This window comes from Mustelus asterias, chromosome 11 (genome assembly GCF_964213995.1).
Source record: "Mustelus asterias chromosome 11, sMusAst1.hap1.1, whole genome shotgun sequence".
In the NCBI taxonomy this organism is placed as follows: domain Eukaryota; kingdom Metazoa; phylum Chordata; class Chondrichthyes; order Carcharhiniformes; family Triakidae; genus Mustelus; species Mustelus asterias.
This window is the reverse complement of record NC_135811.1, coordinates 49,130,222-49,148,688: the sequence shown is the minus strand read 5'-3', so window position 1 is coordinate 49,148,688 and position 18,467 is coordinate 49,130,222. Positions and strand designations below refer to the sequence as shown.

General features: G+C 44.7%; 1 protein-coding gene and 1 pseudogene across 2 annotated transcripts in view; both read left to right on the top strand.

Annotated features, from left to right (window-relative positions):
• Positions 1-18,467, top strand: part of lipf (lipase, gastric) — a 911,257-nt gene that overhangs the window by 705,964 nt on the left and 186,826 nt on the right. The window lies entirely within an intron of this gene.
• On the top strand, positions 740-14,776 carry LOC144500246 (interferon-induced protein with tetratricopeptide repeats 5 pseudogene; annotated as a pseudogene).

Below are 18,467 nucleotides of genomic sequence, written 5' to 3'. Positions count from 1 at the left end.
GCACACTGACAATTTAACATGGCCGATGCAGCGAATCAGCATGTTTTTCGGACTGTGATCGGAAAACAGAGCACCTGGAGGAAATCCACACAGACACAGGGAAAACACACAGACTCCACACAGACAGTGACCCAAGCCAGGAATCGAAGCCGGGTCCCTGGCGCTGTGAGGCAGCAGTGCTAACCACTGTGCCACAATGCTGCCCTGCAGCATAACTATTTCTCCACAGGAACATTCAATTCACCCTCTTCCTTAGGAAGGACAGATGCAAGGTAGGCATTGAGTAACTCAGTCACGTCCTCTGGATTAACAAAAAGATAGTAAGAAGTTTAACAACACCAGGCTAAAGTCCAACAGGTTTCCTGTTGGACTTTAGCCTGGTGTTGTTAAACTTCTGACTGTGTTTACCCCAGTCCAACGCCGGCATCTCCACATCTTAACAAAAAGATTACAGGGGTTCACTTATAGTTAGTCCATAAGAATGGGGACGGGGAGAATGATATCTGATCAATGTGTACCCGTTCCTTCGAATGTAGACAAATTTGTGCTGCTTGAATTTGTCTGACTGGTGTCAGAATCCAATGTTAATTACACTGTTGTGTTGCTGCTCACTCCAGCAGGGGGCACATTCTGTGATAGCCGAGTATCGCTTGGAGCTATCCAGCAAGACTGACTTATTGTGTCAGGAGCACGTCCTGGAATTGTTTGTGGAAGAGATTCTGAGCAGGAAAAAGAGAGAATGGCCGGAAAGGCACGATCATTGCCCATGTTCCCTGGCACTGCACTGGAGGCCTCAATGGAGTGGGTGGAGAGGAGTCGAGATGTGATCTATCTATTGGAGCTCTCCAGAGAAACTCTCCACAGGTGATGGGGCCAGATCACACTGGGAGTCAATGCCAGGAATCTAACCCCGAGTACCTGGATATTATGCTGCCTAAGGTTCAATGAAACAAGAAACAAAAGTCAGATCATGAATCTTCCAAATGCTACATCCCAGCAACTGAACCACTCGACTCACACACTGCCCAGTGCATCACATCACTCACCCACTAACAATCTCTATGAATCATATTCATCGTGTTACAGACATGCATGGATGGAATTTTCTTGTCCCCTCCACCAAAGGAATCGTAGCAGGCGGGACACGGACCATACAAAGTTCCGTTGACCTCTGGCAGGATTTTCCGGCTGTGGAGCGAGCAGGGACGGAACATCCCGCCCCGAGTTTGTGTGTTTTCCTTTCCTGCCTCTGGTCAGTGTGTTTGAATGTCAGAGGTGAGGGCTCTCTCGTCCTCAGTGAGTCTCCACATTTAATAATATTAACAGCGATTTTTTTGTGCGTTTAAAATTAAAGAAGATGATGAATTGTCACACATTTCCCCTGAATTTAATGTCCACTCCCCCGTTTCACACAAACTCTCTGGCACACACAGATTGAATAGAGATGAAGGTAACATACTGTTACAGTGTGTGATTAGCACAGTTTCTTGTGTGTGAGGAGTGTAATTTCTCAGATGCAGCTGGAGCTTTCACATTGATGGAGGGTTTTGTAAAGTGAGACATTCTCAGCACTCTGTTAGACTGACTCTGGTTGAATTTCTGGCAGATTGGTTCTCAGATGGACTTTATCTGGAACAGGTTGGGGAGTCCTTCTCCCCAGTGAGGGGGTCTACTTTCAAGGTATTGCAGTTGAATACCTTGGCTGTTTGTACGACGTGGAGTTAATTTGCTGGCCTTCAGTGGCACTCTCTGCCTGGAAATGAAATCTTCACTCCCCTGTTTCATTAACCCTTGCATAACCGCTTCACTATCACTGAGCTTCTTATCTCTCTTCCTCAAGCTCCTGCCTGTGTTTTATTGCCTCAGCCTCATATGTCCTACCCTGCCACTGAAATGCCATCAGTCATACTGCTGTTCCCAAAGCTGGCCAAAAGGGGACGCCTGTCTCCATTGTACAGCCCTGTCACTGGTTCATCTCCTTCCAGGATAATCTGTCCCCATCTCTGTGTTTGAGGCAATCTCCCTGCCATAAAAATCATAGAAATCATCATAGAAACCCTACAGTGCAGAAGAAGGCCATTCGGCCCATCGAGTCTGCACCGACCACAATCCCACCCAGGCCCTACCCCCACATAGTTTACCGGCTAATCCCTCTAACCTACACATCTCAGGACTCTAAGGGGCAATTTTTAACCTGGCCAATCAACCTAACCCGCACATCTTTAGACTGTGGGAGGAAACCGGAGCACCCGGAGGAAACCCACGCAGACACGAGGAGAATGTGCAAACTCCACACAGTGACCCGAGCCAGGAATCGAACCCAGGTCCCTGGAGCTGTGAAGCAGCAGTGCTAAGCACTGTGCTACCGTGCCGCCCTACAGTTCATGACAAACCCATTCAAAGTTCATTTTGCCATTTCTTCACCTTTTTGGGTCCCTGCTCATTGTCCCAGAAATCGGTGAGAATCAGCAACAGGGGCCACAATTCTCCCAAAAGTGCTGAATTGGTGGGAAAACTGTTCTAAATCCTGGCTGTTCTGTCAGTTCAGCTTCTCACCTGAATCTCCGCACTCTGCGCACTGAAGAGGTCCCAGTCGTGAATATTATTAAAAACCCAGGGGGGCCGGGACTATTCGCGCTGGAGTTTGACAGTTCTGGAACTCTGCTGATGCGCAGTGGTCCCGATCTGTCAGTATCCCCATTTACTGGCCAGCTCGATCGCTGGCCAGCCCGGGACCCCCGCAGTGCTGCCCCTCCTAGCTCCCCCCCCCCCCCCCTCCATAGCCCAATCGCTGCCCCCACAGCAATTCCTGGGCCAGCCCTGAGCGTCACGATGTCCAGGCCCCACCTCCCAGCAGTGGCAATCCCCCCACCTCCCTCACCCCCAGCTGACCACCCCCCAGGGTCAGACCCCCACAGAGGCAGGCCTCCCCCCTTGTTGGCCCACCACCCCGCAGCCCGCCCGAATCTCTGCCCTCCCTCCAGCCCAGACCGATCTGTGTGCAGAGTCGCAGCGGGACTCCCCATCTCCACCGATCGCCCCTGGGCCCCACCTACAATAGGCCCCACCCACTTGGCACTGCCCGATGCCCAGTGGGCATTGCCAAGGTGCCCCCTAGGAATGTGCACTTTGCCTTTGGGCAGTGCCAGGGGGCACAGGCTGGCACTGCCAGTGTGCCCATGCCCACAGAGCACTCCCCCGCCACCCAACCCCCTGGGGGGCCCTGATTGCCCCCCTTTATTCCGGCAGGGTCTCCCACTAGTTCCCCGAACATGGGGAGCTAGTCTCAACCCCGACAAAATGAAGTACTCCTGGCGGGGTGGGAGATTTAATTGGAACCTGAAAGGTCCTGATAATTAACTAATATACATATTTAAAACATATTTTAAAAAGATTTAAATGACTTTCCTGTCTCCCCGCCGGTTTTCAGCGGGGTCTGGCTTGCGACTGTTCGCCGGCTCTGGGAGATGCGCGTGCGCTCCCAGCACAGGCGCAAATTCCTGTTCAAGGCTGGAGATGCGCCTCTCCCACCGTGACCCAACAGAAACGTTGTGGGTTGCAATGGGAGAATCGCAGCCAGGGTCTCTCACTCCCTGTAATGTCCACACCCTGTACTGAGTGTCAATGTTGTGAAACAACTTTGGATCCAATTTTCACTTTATGTGGAATCTCTTCATTAACCCACGAGGCAATGGTAAATACTTCCAACAGCAGCTGCCGAGTAAGACCCAGTTGCAGGAACTCATTCCTGTGTGGTCAGTCCGCTAAAAAGAAACTTCCACTGACCAAGTCACACTTTCCTGGCTGCAGCACCAATGTCCTTGTGCACTGTGACTTTATTCACCCTTTCTACATGGACCCCTTGACATATAAGGTTATATCTCAAATTGGATGATTTGGTTGGGTTCCAGTGTCTTACCAATCCCACCATGGCCACACAAGAGCACCTGTGGTCATTTGTTGCTCTCGGCATGGGGGGTTTCCAGGTGAAAACCAGCTCTGCACCTTGATAAGGCATGAAGAAAGCCATTTAAACACATCCAGAGAAGACATTGTCTCTGAGAATTGTTGTAGGAGATTGTTTGTGAGAATGTAGTCTGGGTCATTCCCTCAATGGGATATCCTCGCAAGTCTGTGCGCCTGTTCCTGCTCAGTTAAACTGTCTTTATTTTTAAAATGCCCAATATTAGTCCCAGCAATGCTATCTTCAGTCAGAATTCTTCTCCCTTCAGCCTGGTGTCCTCTGTGCTACGTGTTTTGCCACTTGGTGATCTCCATTCAATTGTCTGCACCACAACTGGTTACATTTTACTTACAAAGAGAAAAGGCAAATGTGAAATAAAGATTGGATCGACAACGTATTTTCTTTCTAGTGATGCCATGCTGCTGTCCCTTTAAGGCATTTCACAACATCCCCCTTTCTTTTCTGATATAATTTCCAAGCTTCTGAAGAAGTATAACTATTTACAATGCTTCGTGCCATTTAATGCTTAGTTATCATTACGTGAGTGAATGGAACATATGGATCTTGAGTCTCTGAAAGTAATTTGCTGATATACCAAGATCTTGTAATGTTAACAATATCTGGAAGTTTCTATAATTGCTCACAGTGACCAGTAGGCACACCAATAAATTGAAAATAACATTTTGAGTGTGGGTGGCAGCTTTGCTTGGCGTATTGTGTTGAAATGAAATGAACACTAATCAATGAATATGAATGTTTAACCTGTTTCTGAACTGGTCTTCCAATGTGGTCAAAGATCCTGTGGCTCTTTTGATTTCAATCCTGATGTGTTCTGTCTATATTGACATCCAGTCCCAATGACGAGATGAATTTTTATGGCGTGCTTGTCTGGGTCAGACACTCTGGAATGAAGAAACCTGTATGCTGTTTAAACATTTTGAATTGGGAGAACAGGTCAGCTGCATCCCAATTTAAACTGGGGAATTTGGACACATTTTGATAATATTCTTTGACCCTCCTTTCCTTATAGCACCTGGGATGAATGTGGCTGTAGCTGCTATCGCACACTTTACTGAAGCTCTATCGATTATAACAGCAACATTCCCAGGCCTGATCTTTATGATGGTTCTTTTTTGTTCCTTCTTGTTTGGCTCTCCCCTAGTCACTTTCAATCAATGCCACACCCACGTCACTCACCTTTCCCGATCGAGCTAACCCTGTGCTAGTGGGGTTTGACACACTGTCCCTCTCACAGAACTGACCAGCTCACCATGAGGGATCTCTCTGCTTCTCCAACCCTCTGCTTAAGCACTATCTCTGCACTGTGCCTTCAAAGCCTCCCTGTTCAACGACGAGACTGAGATTTCCACACTCTCTGTCAAAGCGACTTCATAGCTGTCTGACCAAAATGTCGAGGGATGTCTCAGGCTATGTAGCATGATCTAAGGCTACTCACCATGTTGTGCCTGCACTGAATTTGGCTGTCAGACTGTTAGCTGATGGCTATGCAAAATGTTGAGTATTTACAATGATATAAAGGCACCAATCACTCATAAGGGTAAACATGTTGCGGGTTCCTTTATTCAGACTATGTAGAGGAGAACAGATGTATCCAGGTAGAAAGCTTGAAGACACCACCAGCAGAGTTGTGCGTGTGTGCTCTGTCCAAAGGCCAAAGGAAAACTAAAACTGGATCACTTGTCAAACTTACTCTTCCAGTGATGTCAGGCTCTGAACCCTTAAAGGTATATGACAGCACAATGATGAAGAAACCCTCGTGATTTACAAGTCCTCAGCAAATAAAATCTAGATGTTCTCAGAGTGTCTGGAAACAAGCCTCAGCAGAATGCACATCACTGCACCAAACAATACAGGTTGAAACTCTGCAGCAGTGAAGAATCTGTTGCTGAATCCAGCGATGTTGGAGGAGTCTATGAAGGAAGTAAGAGAGCAACAGACCGAGCTACAACCAAATCAGATTCCTTGAAGATAAAGACAAGGATGATCATCACTGGATCGAACCAGCAGTTGGAACAGTGATTGAAGCACTATCACAACTCGATGTAATGGAGAATGTTGTCACTGAGGAAGCTCTCAACACCATTCCAGATTCAACATTTCCACTGACCATCTCGCGAATGCTAAAGTAATGGAAAATGATGCATTCCACCTGAAATCATCAAAGGTGGAAAATTACCTTGAAGTCTCTTAACACCACTCATTCCCATCAAGTTTTGTGTCATTGGCAAACTTGGAAATATTACATTTCTCTCTGATCTAAATCATTGATATATTTGGGAATAGCTGGGGCCCAAGCACTGATCCTTGTGCCACCACACTCATCACCATCTGTCACTTCAAAAAAACCCCCATTTATTCTTACTCTCTGTATGCTAACTAATTCTCAATCCATGCCAATGTATTATCGCCAATCCCATGTGCTTTAATTTTGCACACTAACCGCTTCGGTGGGAATTTATCAAAAACTTTCTGAAAATCCAAATACACCACATCCACTGGTTCTCCCTAATCTATTCTACCAGTTACATCCTCAAAAATCTCCAAGAGGTTTGTCAAACACAATTTCCCTGTCAGAAATCTATGCTGACTTTGTTTAACCCTGTTGATATTTTCTAAGTGTCCTGTTATCACAGCCTTTAGAATAGACACTAGAATTTCCCCAACGACTGATGTTAGGCTCACTGGTCTGTAATTCCTTATTTTCTCCCTCTCCCCCTTTTATAAATAGTGGGGTTACATTTGTTTTTGCAGCAGAAGTGATCATCAACAGACAGCACAAAGCAAGTTCTAACATAAATAGAAAATAATTCTGGCAGAGGGGAGGGAGATGTGTCATTTTGCAGATGCAGCAGGCAGTAAAGACGGTAATTAATATGTTGGCTTTTGTAGTGAGAGGATTTGATTACAGGAGCAGGGAAATCTTGCTGCAATTATACAGGGCCCTGGTGAGAAGACAGCTGGAATACTGTGTGCGGTTTATGTCTCCTTATCTGAGGAAGGATGTTCTTGCCTTCGAGGGAGTGCAGCAAAGGTTTCCAGGCTGATTCCTGGGATGGCAGGACTGAGGAGAGGTTACAGAGCAACAGAGAAACTAGAAACTGGAGTTGGCCATTTGGCCATTTGAGCCTGCTCCACCATTCATCGTGATTATGGCTGACCATCAAATTCAATATCCTGATCCCCCTTCCTCCCAAATGCCTTGTTTCCTTTCGCCCTGAGAAGTTTTTTCTTGAAATTGGATAACATTGTGTTCTCAATTACATTCTGTGATCGTGAATTCCACACATTCACCACCTCTGGATAAAGACATTTCTCCTCACCTCCGTTCTAAAATGTTTACCCCTTATCCCCAAACTATGACCCCTAGTTCTGGACAACCCAACCGTTGGGAACATTCTTTCTGAATCTACTCTGTCTAACCCTGTTAGAATTTAATACGTTTCTCTGAGATCCCCTCTCACTCTTCTAAACTCCTGTGAAGATAATCCTCACTGTCTTTCCTCATATAACAGACCTGCCATCCCAGGAATCAGCCTGGTAAACCTTTGCTGTACTTCCTCTATAGCAAGGACAGCCTTCCTCAGATAAGGACACCAAAACTGCACACAATACTCGGGTGTGGCCTCAGCAACGCTCTTTGCAATTGCAGCAAAACATCAATATCCTTATACTCAAATCCTCTTGCTATGAAGGCGAACATACCGTTTGCTTCCTTTACTGCCTGGTGTATCTGAGCACTTACTTTCAGCGACTGGTGCACGAGGACTCCAAGGTCTCGTTGAGTATCCACCTCTCTCAATTCACACCCACTCAAGTAATAATCTGTCTTCATATTATCACTACCAGAGTCGATTGTTGAGTCGATTCGGATTATATTCAGTGGAGTTCAAAGGAAGTGGGGGACCTCATAGAAACCTATCAACTTCTAACAAAAAAAACAGAGTAAATGCAAGAAGGATGTTCCTGATAGTGGAGTCGTCCAGAACCACAGGTGATAGTCGAAGGATGAGGAGTAATTGTTTAGGATTTATAAGAGGAGAAATTTCTTCACTCAGAGAGTGATGGGTCTGTGGAATTCACTGGCGCAGAAAGCAGTTGAGGCCAAAATATTGTGGCCGTAATTCTCTGACCTCGCCGCTGGCAGGGACTCTCTGGTCCCGCGGCAGTGAATGGAGTTTTGGCTGAGCATCAAATTCTCCATTCTCGCTGGTGGGACATTGGAAGGAGATGGATTTCGCTCTTAGGTCGAAAGGGGTTAAAGATCTGGGGGGAAAACAGGATCAGGTTAGTGAGTTGGATGTTCAGCTGTGATCATAGTGAATGGCAGAGCAAGCTCCAAGGTCCGAATGGTCTACTCCTATTCCTATGTTCTATGTTTCTGAGATAAGGTTTAATACAGTTTCTGTGGATGAGCAAGCTGTGAATTCAGTTTGGAATCTCAAGCAGAATTCTGTGAAATCATCTGACTGAAAAGACGTGGGAGGTGTAAAGATATCTTTGAAAAGCTCATCGCAGCTCATTCTGTTCCTGCAGCTGATCAGTGGAAGCTTCAGTGAAGAAGCAACTGAGTCTGTTCAAACTGATCATCATGGGGTAAGAGAGATTTTAATGTGGAAATTACAGATGCAGTAAAGGATGATAACAATATAGTGAAGAAGAATCATACGGTGTTAAAGCGTCTCGCACCCTCAGACCTGCTGAGTTTATTTTGGGCTTTCTGTTTTTATTTCAGATACAGTAAAGGTGTTAGTTGTCACTCAGTGTTAACCTTCCTTTCTCAACTGGGTTCCTTTCAGGTCGGATGCTAAACCAGGTTCCAAATCCCATGGTAATGGTAGGTTGTGGCTTCTGGATGTTGGTTGTGGCTCTCTTCTCCTTATATTCAGGGAGGCTGCGGTTCCGGCTAGCGGAGGGCAATGGGGGTGGTGGGGTTAAAATTGATCATAATGATCCCAGGTTTTATCAGCCATTTCCTGTCTGTTGTTTTTGGTTGTTTGCATGTTTCAGCTTCTGGTTGCCATTTGAGTTGTCAGTTTTATGGAACTGCTCATCAGCTTCTCTGAGTTTCTAGGTTTGCCAGTGCGTAATAATTTCTCCAGTGCTATTTTTTGCTGAAAGGTTGATAAAACAAATTAATATTTAAACATATTTCTTGTCATGAGACTGTCAGGGAATTCCTGAAAGGGAAATGACTTCAGCTACAATGTCACTTCACATGGGATCTGTGCTTAGAAAATGTTGAGTGGGATGATTTGCAGGAACGATTAAATTAAAGGACATTGAGACATTGGGAACAGTGTTTTTCTTGTTGTCTCATTAATACAGCTTGTAAAAAGCTGCGGCCCGAGGACTGAACTCTGTGGCACCCCACTCTTGCCATCCAGAAAAAAATCAATTTATCCCTTTTTTGTATCCCTTTGTTCATGTTTGAAAGTTTCCCAATTTTCCAGCCTGCCACTGGCCTTTGTCCTCCTCTCTGTAACTATCCCCAGGACCCATCCCACTGCCAAGTTAGACCCTCCCCTACAGCACCTGTTAGCCTCTCCACCAGGACATTGATCCCAGTTCTGTTCAAGTGCAGATGGAACCTCATCAGGTAGAAACATAGAAAATTGGAGCAAAAGGAGCTTATTCAGCTCTTCAAACTACTCTACCATTCAATATGATCATAGCCGTTTTTATATCTCAATGTCATCCTCATACACTCACCTCATATCCCTTAATGCCTTTAAGGTCTAGGATTCCATCTGTTTTGTTCTTAAATATATTCAGTGACTTGGCCTCCACTGCTGTCTGTGACAGCGAATTCCACAGGTTCACCAAACTCTGAGTGAAGAGGTTTCTCCTCCTCTCAGTCCTAAATGGCCCACCCCATTCCTGAGGCTGTGTTCACTTGTTGCAGAAACACCCCAGCCAGAGGAAACATTATCCCTGCATCCAGTCTTCCCAGCCCTGTCAGAATTTAATACGTTGCAACGAGAGCTCCTGGCATTCTTTAACTCCAGTGAATACAGGTGTAGTCGACCCAATCACTCCTCATATGACAATCCTGCCATCCCAGAGATCAGTCTGGTGAACATTTGCTGCACTCTGTCTAAGGTAAGGAGACCAACACTGCACACAATGCTCCAGGTGTGGTATCACCAATGTCCTGTACAGCTGCAGCAATACATCCTTGCTCCTGTACTCAAATCCTCTTGCAATGAAGGCCAGCATATTATTCGCCTTCTGAACTGCTTGCTGCAACTGCATGTTTGCTTTCAGTGACTGGTATCCAAGGATACTCGTGTCCCATTTGTACATCAACATTTGTCAATCTATCACCATTTAAATAATATTCTGCTGTTCTGTTTCTCCTACCAAATTGGATAACCTCACACTTATCCACTTCATACTGCACCTGCCATGTATTTCCCCACAAACTCAACTTATCTAAATTACCTTGAAGCTTCTTAACACCCGCCGCACCACTCATTCCCATCAAGCTTTGTGTCATTGGCAAACTTGAAAATATTACATTTCTCTTTGGTCTAAACCATTGATATATTTGGGAATAGCTGGGGCCCAAGCACTGATCCTTGTGCCACCACACTCATCACCATCTGTCACTTAAAAAAACAACCCATTTATTCTTACTCTCTGTGTGCTAACCAATTCTCAATCCATGCCAATGTATTATCGCCAATCCCATGTGCTTTAATTTTGCACACTAACCGCTTATATTCATATTCAACACTATTTAATTATATTCAATACTACTTCAAATTAAAATGCGTTTCCATTCGGCTTCCATTGAAGGTTGAGGGTTAAATGTGAAATTAATATTTGGATTCTGCGAATGTACCAGGTTATTTACATTCTTTCAGGAGAGGGAGTTTTACTCTGTGTCCCTTTGTAATCTCAAAGGTGTTCACTGATGTAGAATTGTAATTTTCAGCATTTACGTCGGTACAGAATAAACTAAAGCAATCAGAACCATCAATCAAAGTGAGAGCACAGCATGAACTGGGAGGGACAGCAGTGAATGTGGTCTGGGATGTAGCAGAACAGCTTATAGTGCGTAAGAGGAGTGTCATCGTTAGCCCCTTTCAGGGGCGTGCATCTGAAGAGTTATGGGACCTGATCGCCCATTGGGGAATAAACGTGGGGATCTTGGGGCAGAGTGCGGGCTTTTGCAGCCAGATTGACCCCAGAGCTGACAGTGAACACATTGATTACAGTGCTCTATATTTAGATGTAAATCATAATAAATTGCTTATTGTTTACTGGCTAAATGGTGGTCGCCAATTATTGCATTTAATGCAAGAAATAAAGTACTTGCTGAAATTGAGACTGAGGATTGAGTGGGGAGAGAGGAGAAGAGCGGCAACATGAAGAAGGGGCAGCTGGAGTAGGGAATGAGTTGGGATGTCCGGGGAATGGAGTGGGATTTGAACAGGAAGAAAGCAAGAAAGAAGTTGTATTGATGCAACATCTTCCCACACTTCACAGGAATGTCCCAAAGTGTTTCACAATCAGTGAATTATTTTAAAATGAAGTCACTGTTGTTTTGTTGGGTTGTTGCGACAGCTCAGATTGTGTGACAACAAATTGCATTTATATAGCACCTCGAATGTGATAAATTGTCCTAAGGCATTTCACATGGTTCTGATCAGAGAAACATCAATACGAAGGAAAAGAAAAGAAGACCTAGAAGGGTGATAACAATCTCCGATAGTTTTGATGGAGAGCTAATCTTCAATGAGCAAATTCAGGGATTCTGAAGCTAGCACTGGGGTGAAATGGAGGATGGACACAAGGTCAGAGTCAGATGAATGCAGAGCTCTCAGAGAGTGATAGGACTGAAGGAGATAGAAAGGGATGAAATCATGAACGGACATGAACACCAGGATAACGTGTTTACATTTATGACCTTCTTGGACTGGGATCAATGTAAGTGTTGTGCTGCCCCCACACTCCAGCTGAAAGGCAGTGGGAGCTGACTCCTGATTCTCCTGGCTTCTCTGCATCAATTTAACAGTGGGGGCAGCATTAACCGTCTTAAGGTGAGACTTTACACTTAACTTGAACAAAGAACAAAGAACAGTACAGCACAGGAAACAGGCCCTTCGGCCCTCCAAGCCTGTGCAGCTCCTTGGTCCAACTAGACCAATCGTTTGTATCCCTCCATTCCCAGGCTGCTCATGTGACTATCCAGGTAAGTCTTAAACGATGTCAGCGTGCCTGCCTCCACCACCCTACTTGGCAGCGCATTCCAGGCCCCCACCACCCTCTGTGTAAAAAACGTCCCTCTGATATCCGAGTTATACTTTGCCCCTCTCAGCTTGAGCCCGTGACCCCTCGTGATCGTCACCTCCGACCTGGGAAAAGCTTCCCACTGTTCACCCTATCTATACCCTTCATAATCTTGTACACCTCTATTAGATCTCCCCTCATTCTCCGTCTTTCCAAGGAGAACAACCCCAGTCTACCCAATCTCTCCTCATAGCTAAGACCCTCCATACCAGGCAACATCCTGGTAAACCTTCTCTGCACTCTCTCTAATGCCTCCACGTCCTTCTGGTAGTGTGGCGACCAGAACTGGATGCAGTACTCCAAATGTGGCCAACTTGGGAGGAGTCTCGGTGAGGAGGGGACTGTGGAGCTGAATGAGAAGGAGATAAACTGGACAAAACCAAGAGGCAGATTGAGTATTTCAACTAGAACTCCTCTTCATCTCATTGGGATTGAGATTTACTGTTCATTTAGTGAGAAAATGCTAACGAGAACCAACCAGCAGACTGGGGACTGGTGTAAGAACAGACAAGGTTATTGTAATAACTCAGAACTCACCTGTTTAAGGAACGGTGCATTATTGCAGAAAGCAAAAATAAAGTAAAACCACAAGCCTGTGGTGAACATAAGCAGGTCCCAACCGGGACATTACAATAATGGACCCACTCAGGGGCCTGCTTTATAAAGGGCTTGATATACAAATTCTACCTGGGAAGAAAATTACCAATTGCCCGGAAACTAGTATTCTACGAGTCCTACTGGGAGGTCAGTCAGGGATTCACCTTTTAGGTCTTTGGGTTTCCCACAGTAATGAAGTAAATCCCTTCACTTTGCTGGGAGATTTTGCTGAGATAATCATTGTGGGACCAGAGGTTTCATGTTCATTGAGTCCCGGAGTCAGGAGCAGCTCTTAGATAATAAAACTGGATGGAGGAGCTGGGAAATGGGTCAGCCTGAGATGGATTTTGATGATTTTTGTTTCTCTTGCAGTGACCAAGAGAAGGATTTGTTGAAAGTGAAGCTCGATCAGCTTCAATGTCACTTCACGTGGGGGCCACAGAAAGAAAACATTGACTTGGATGATTTGCAGCAAAGATTAGAAGACACAATCCAGACAAATGTGAAATCTCGAGGCAGGTCTTACAACCAACTCGCTTTTGTAAACTGTCTGCAAGGAAACTGTGAGGAGGCGATTCAAAACTTACAGGAAGCTGAAAAGATTCTGAGGGAGAATCATGACGATGGTTTTGAAAAAAGAATCATCGTCACCTATGGAAACCGTTCCTGGGTCAATTATCACATGGGACAACTGACAGAGGCTCAGTCCTACCTCGACAAACTGGAGAGGATCTGTCAACAATTTCCTGATGCCTCTCGGTATACAGCAATGATACCTGAAGTGTACGGGGAGAAGGGTTGGTCACTGTTGAAGTCAGCTGCTGAACACTATGAAGAAGCAAAGGAATGTTTTAAAAAGGCTCTGGAGGAAGATGCGGATAATATTGAATGGAATTTTGGATATGCGACTGTTCTGTCTCGTCTTGAAACATTTTCTGGAACCTCAGAGAGTTACAAACCCACTCAATCAATGAAGCAGTTCAGACGTGTGCTGGAGCTTGATCCGGATCATGCTGAAGCCATGGTGCTGCTGGCTCTAAAACTACAAGAGTGCAATCAAACTGAGGAAGCACTTGAATTAGTTGAAGGAGCGTTGCAGAAATCCCCGGATCTTCCACATGTGATTCGCTATGCTGCCAAATTTTACAGATTTAATCGAGATGTGGGAAAAGCTGTGGATCTGTTGAGGAAAGGATTGGAAATTACCCCAAACTCAACCTTCTTACACCATCAAATAGGTGTGTGTTACAGAAAGAAACTATTGCCATTGAACAGAAAATCAGAGAGCAAAAGACAGAGAGCTGAACTGATTGAACTGTGTAAGTATCATTTTAAAAAGGCCTTTGAGCCTCGCCCATTCACATTTATTAGGGCACACCTAGATTATGCTAGGATCTGCTTATTAAACGAAGAATATGCAGAAACAGTGGAGATCTACAATAATTTACTGAAATTGGAAGGTATACGTCCAGAAAATAGGCAGGCAATATGTTTGGAGGCTGGATTATTTGAACTGAATCGGAAGAAATCAGAATCAAAAGCTATCACCCATTTTCTAGAAGGAATGAAAGTTAATTATAACTCAACAGAAAAGACAAAGTGCCGTGATAACTTGAAGACAATCGCAGAAAGACAACTTCGCAGGAATGGCAGAGACAGCAAGGCCCACGGTGTTCTTGGCTTAATGAACCAACTGGATGGGAAGAAGCGCGAGGCTACTGAAAACTTTGCAAAAGCCTCGGAGTTGGATCCTGACAATGAAGAATATCTAAGTGCTCTTTGTGAATTACGCCTTTCCATCGAGGCCGACAATGACTGTCCCAACAAAAGCTAAACCGAAAGATGAATGAACACTCTCGAATCTATCGACAGCTTCTAATGGAATCCACTTCACTGATATTCTGCTTAGAATGGAGCATGTTACGCACGTGTATAATTTTCAAATCATCTCATTGTAATTATTCTAAATCTCTGTGCTTCATTCGGGAACATTGACCACGCTGGTGAATTCACCAAATAAGATTTGTTTCTGTCTCCCAAGAGTTGTTGCTGTGTGTGGAAAGATGTAGAGGGAGGGAAGACTAAAGGATATGAAAATAGGTTAAAATGGGCTAAAAGGAACCAAACACAATGGCAGCAGGTTCTGATTTTCTAACAGAGATTTCAATTCTATAATCAGAATTTGAATGTTGAAGCAGCCAATACAATGAAAGGTTAGCTGAGGCTGGATTTGTGTGATTGATGTGTGTGAATGCTGACAGTTTGGATCGTACAGAATATGGTGAGGATAAAATCTGCTGGATCATTCCTGACAGTCAGTAATGTTTCTGATCTGTCCCAATTGCTGAACAACATTTCATCTTGGCCAACACAGAGTCACTTGTACACAACCTGCAAAGCTCGTTTCAGGGACACAGATGGCTAAAGGAAGATGCAATAGAGGCAGGAAAAATAAGTCGATATAAAATGCGATAAACATGAATTACATTCTATCATTTTAGACACAGATATTTAGTCAATGATACTTGTCTCCTGGAACCCAACCAACACAACACAACTGGCATTTATACGGAGTATTCAGAGTGCCCAAGCCACTTTGCAGGAGCGTTATAAATCCACCTTACTCACCACAACATATAATGTGTTATTAAGACACACAGCTGAGACCTTGGTCAAAGTCGCAATTAGTAAAAGCAGCTTAAAGTAAGAAAGAGAGAGAGAGGTGTGGAAATGTTTAGGGAGGGAATTCCCGAACTTACAACCCAGGCTGCTGAAGACACAAACGCCAATGGTGAAAGGGTTAAATGTAGATGCTTAGGAGGTGATGCACATCAATTTAGACACGAGGCTTGAAGCTCAGTAAATGAAGGCTTTTATTTACTATTAATGAAGCTATCAGAACTTATGTACACTATCCCAGACTGAAGGGGTCCCGGCCAGAGCAGGGACTCTTATACCTCTCCCAGGAGGTGGAGCCCGACTGGGATGTGCCACAACAGTAACATTCACAGGTGTAACAACCCCACCCTAACCCAACAGCAACAATAGCACAATCGAACAGTAACATATGTACATCCTTGTAGTCCTGGCCAGCCCCTGGCTCAGCACTATCCAGTGGGAACCAACGATGGTTCACCACAGGAGGCCACAATTAAATCAGAGCAGATAGCTCAGGGGGGATTGTGGGAATGGGGGAAATTACTGAGATAGAGAGAGGCGAGGCCAAGGAGAGATTTGAAATCAAAATGGGAATTTTAAAAACAAGATGATGCTTGCTGGGAGCCAGTGTAAATCAGTGAGCACAGAGGGTGCTGGAGGAACATGACTCAGTGTGAGTAAAGTCATGGCGAGCAGAGTTTTGGGTGACCTCATGTTATAGGGTCGTCTGTGGGAGAGCAGCCAGGAGTAGGTTAGAATCGTCAAATCCAGTAATGATTATGGCATGAATGAGAGATTCAACAATGGGTGAATCAAAATCAGTTTGACAAACACAGTGCTTTGATAAACAGGTAAACAGGAGATGTCCAGGAAATGATTAAAAACTAAAGCACACAAGACAATGGAACCATATAGTGTAATCAAAGCTGTAACCAATTCAAAGTAACAATATGATGACCTGATCTAAATGTAACACTTTGTATTGTAAAGATAGGGGTGTAAGAATCTGTAAAAACCAATGCTCAGTCGAGTAGCTCGGAAGAAGCTGTAGTTACAACCACAAGTTCTGTTCTCCCTCATGCATGTTGAATAAAGCCATTTTTGTTGAAGTTCTACATGGTCTCGGAAGACTCAGTTCATTCATTCCCTGCTACACGCATGTGCCCTGATCTCCAGTATGCTGTGTACACTTGTACCTCCACTGTTGAGGTCAGAAAGCTCAGTGAGCCAGGAATATTATGTCCTGGACTCACTCATAACATTAAAACGGGCATGGATTTTTGGTAAAATAGAGCCCAATAAGTTACCTACCCATTTTTCGAACCAAAATGCATGACCTCATACTTATCCACATTAAACTCCATCTGCCACATTTTGGCCCACTCTCCTAACTTACCTATATCCATTTGTAAGGTTCTTATTTCCTCATTGCAACTTCCTGTCCTGCCTATTTTTGTGTCATCTGCAAATTTGGTTATAGAGCCTTCGATCCCTGTATCCAAGTCATTAATACAGCTTGTAAATAGCTGGGGCCCGAGGATCGAACTCTGTGACACCCTATGATTTACTTCTTGCCATGCAGAAAAAAAACATTTATCCCTATTTTTGTATCCCTTTGTTTATGTTTGAAAGTTTCCCGATTTACCAGCTTGCAATATGCTGCACCTTAGTTTTTTTCTCCTTAACTCTTGTGTCTCCATTGGAATAAATGAACTGTGCCTCGAGGCATGTGTGATACAGACATGAATAAGGATGATTGCAGCGAATGTAACAATTTCTCAGGCAATTCCTTTCTCAATATTTCTTACAGATTTGCTCCTCTGTCTCCCTCCCACAATTTGGGGTTTAGAGTAAACACAAGCCATGTAACAGCTCTTTTTCCAACCAAATAATTTTTAATCCTTTAGGTTTTCATCACTCTCTGGAACTGTAATGGAATCCGAGATCAATATTGGCATTCCCACCCCGATCCCAATTTTTAACCTTCCTTTATCCCTCCTGAATCAATTGCACCCAGGAAAGTTTAGTATGCATGTTTAAGCCAGGTCTCCATTATAGCCACTCTATCATAGTCCCCTGTGACAACTTCTGCCTGTAACTCATCATCGTTTTCAGTAATACTCCTCACATGAACACACATGGGGTGGAATTTTCCAATCCCGCCCACCACGGAAATCAGAGTGGGCGGGACATGGACCATGCAAAGGTCCATTGCCCTCGGGCGGGATTTTCCAGCTTTGGGGTGAGTGCGGCTGGAACACCCACACATTACGTTTAACACCATGATAATCAGCTTCACATTTAACCTCCATCTAACTCCGGCTCCCACTATTCTTTGCTCTGTCATTGTTTGTCCCTCCTATTTTCAACACACCTTTGTCCTCCTCTCTGTAACTATCCCCAGGACCCATCCCACTGCCAAGTTAGACCCTCCCCTACAGCACCTGTTAGCCTCTCCACCAGGACATTGATCCCAGTTCTGTTCAAGTGCAGGTGGAACCCCATCAGATAGAAACATAGAAAATTGGAGCAAAAGTAGGTTATTCAGCCCTTCAAACTGCTCAACCATTCAATATGATCATAGCCGTTTCTAAATCTCAATGTCATCCACATACACTCACCTCATATCCCTTAGCGACTTTAGGGTCTAGAATTCCATCTGTTTTGTTCTTAAATATATTCAGTGACTTGGCCTCCACTGCTGTCTGTGACAGCGAATTCCACAGGTTCACCAAACTCTGAGTGAAGAGGTTTCTCCTCCTCTCAGTCCTAAATGGCCCACCCCATTCCTGAGGCTGTGTTCACTTGTTGCAGAAACACCCCAGCCAGAGGAAACATTATCCCTGCTTCCAGTCTGCCCAGGCCTGTCAGAATTTGATACGTTGCAACGAGAGCTCCTGGCATTCTTTAACTCCAGTGAATACAGGTGTAG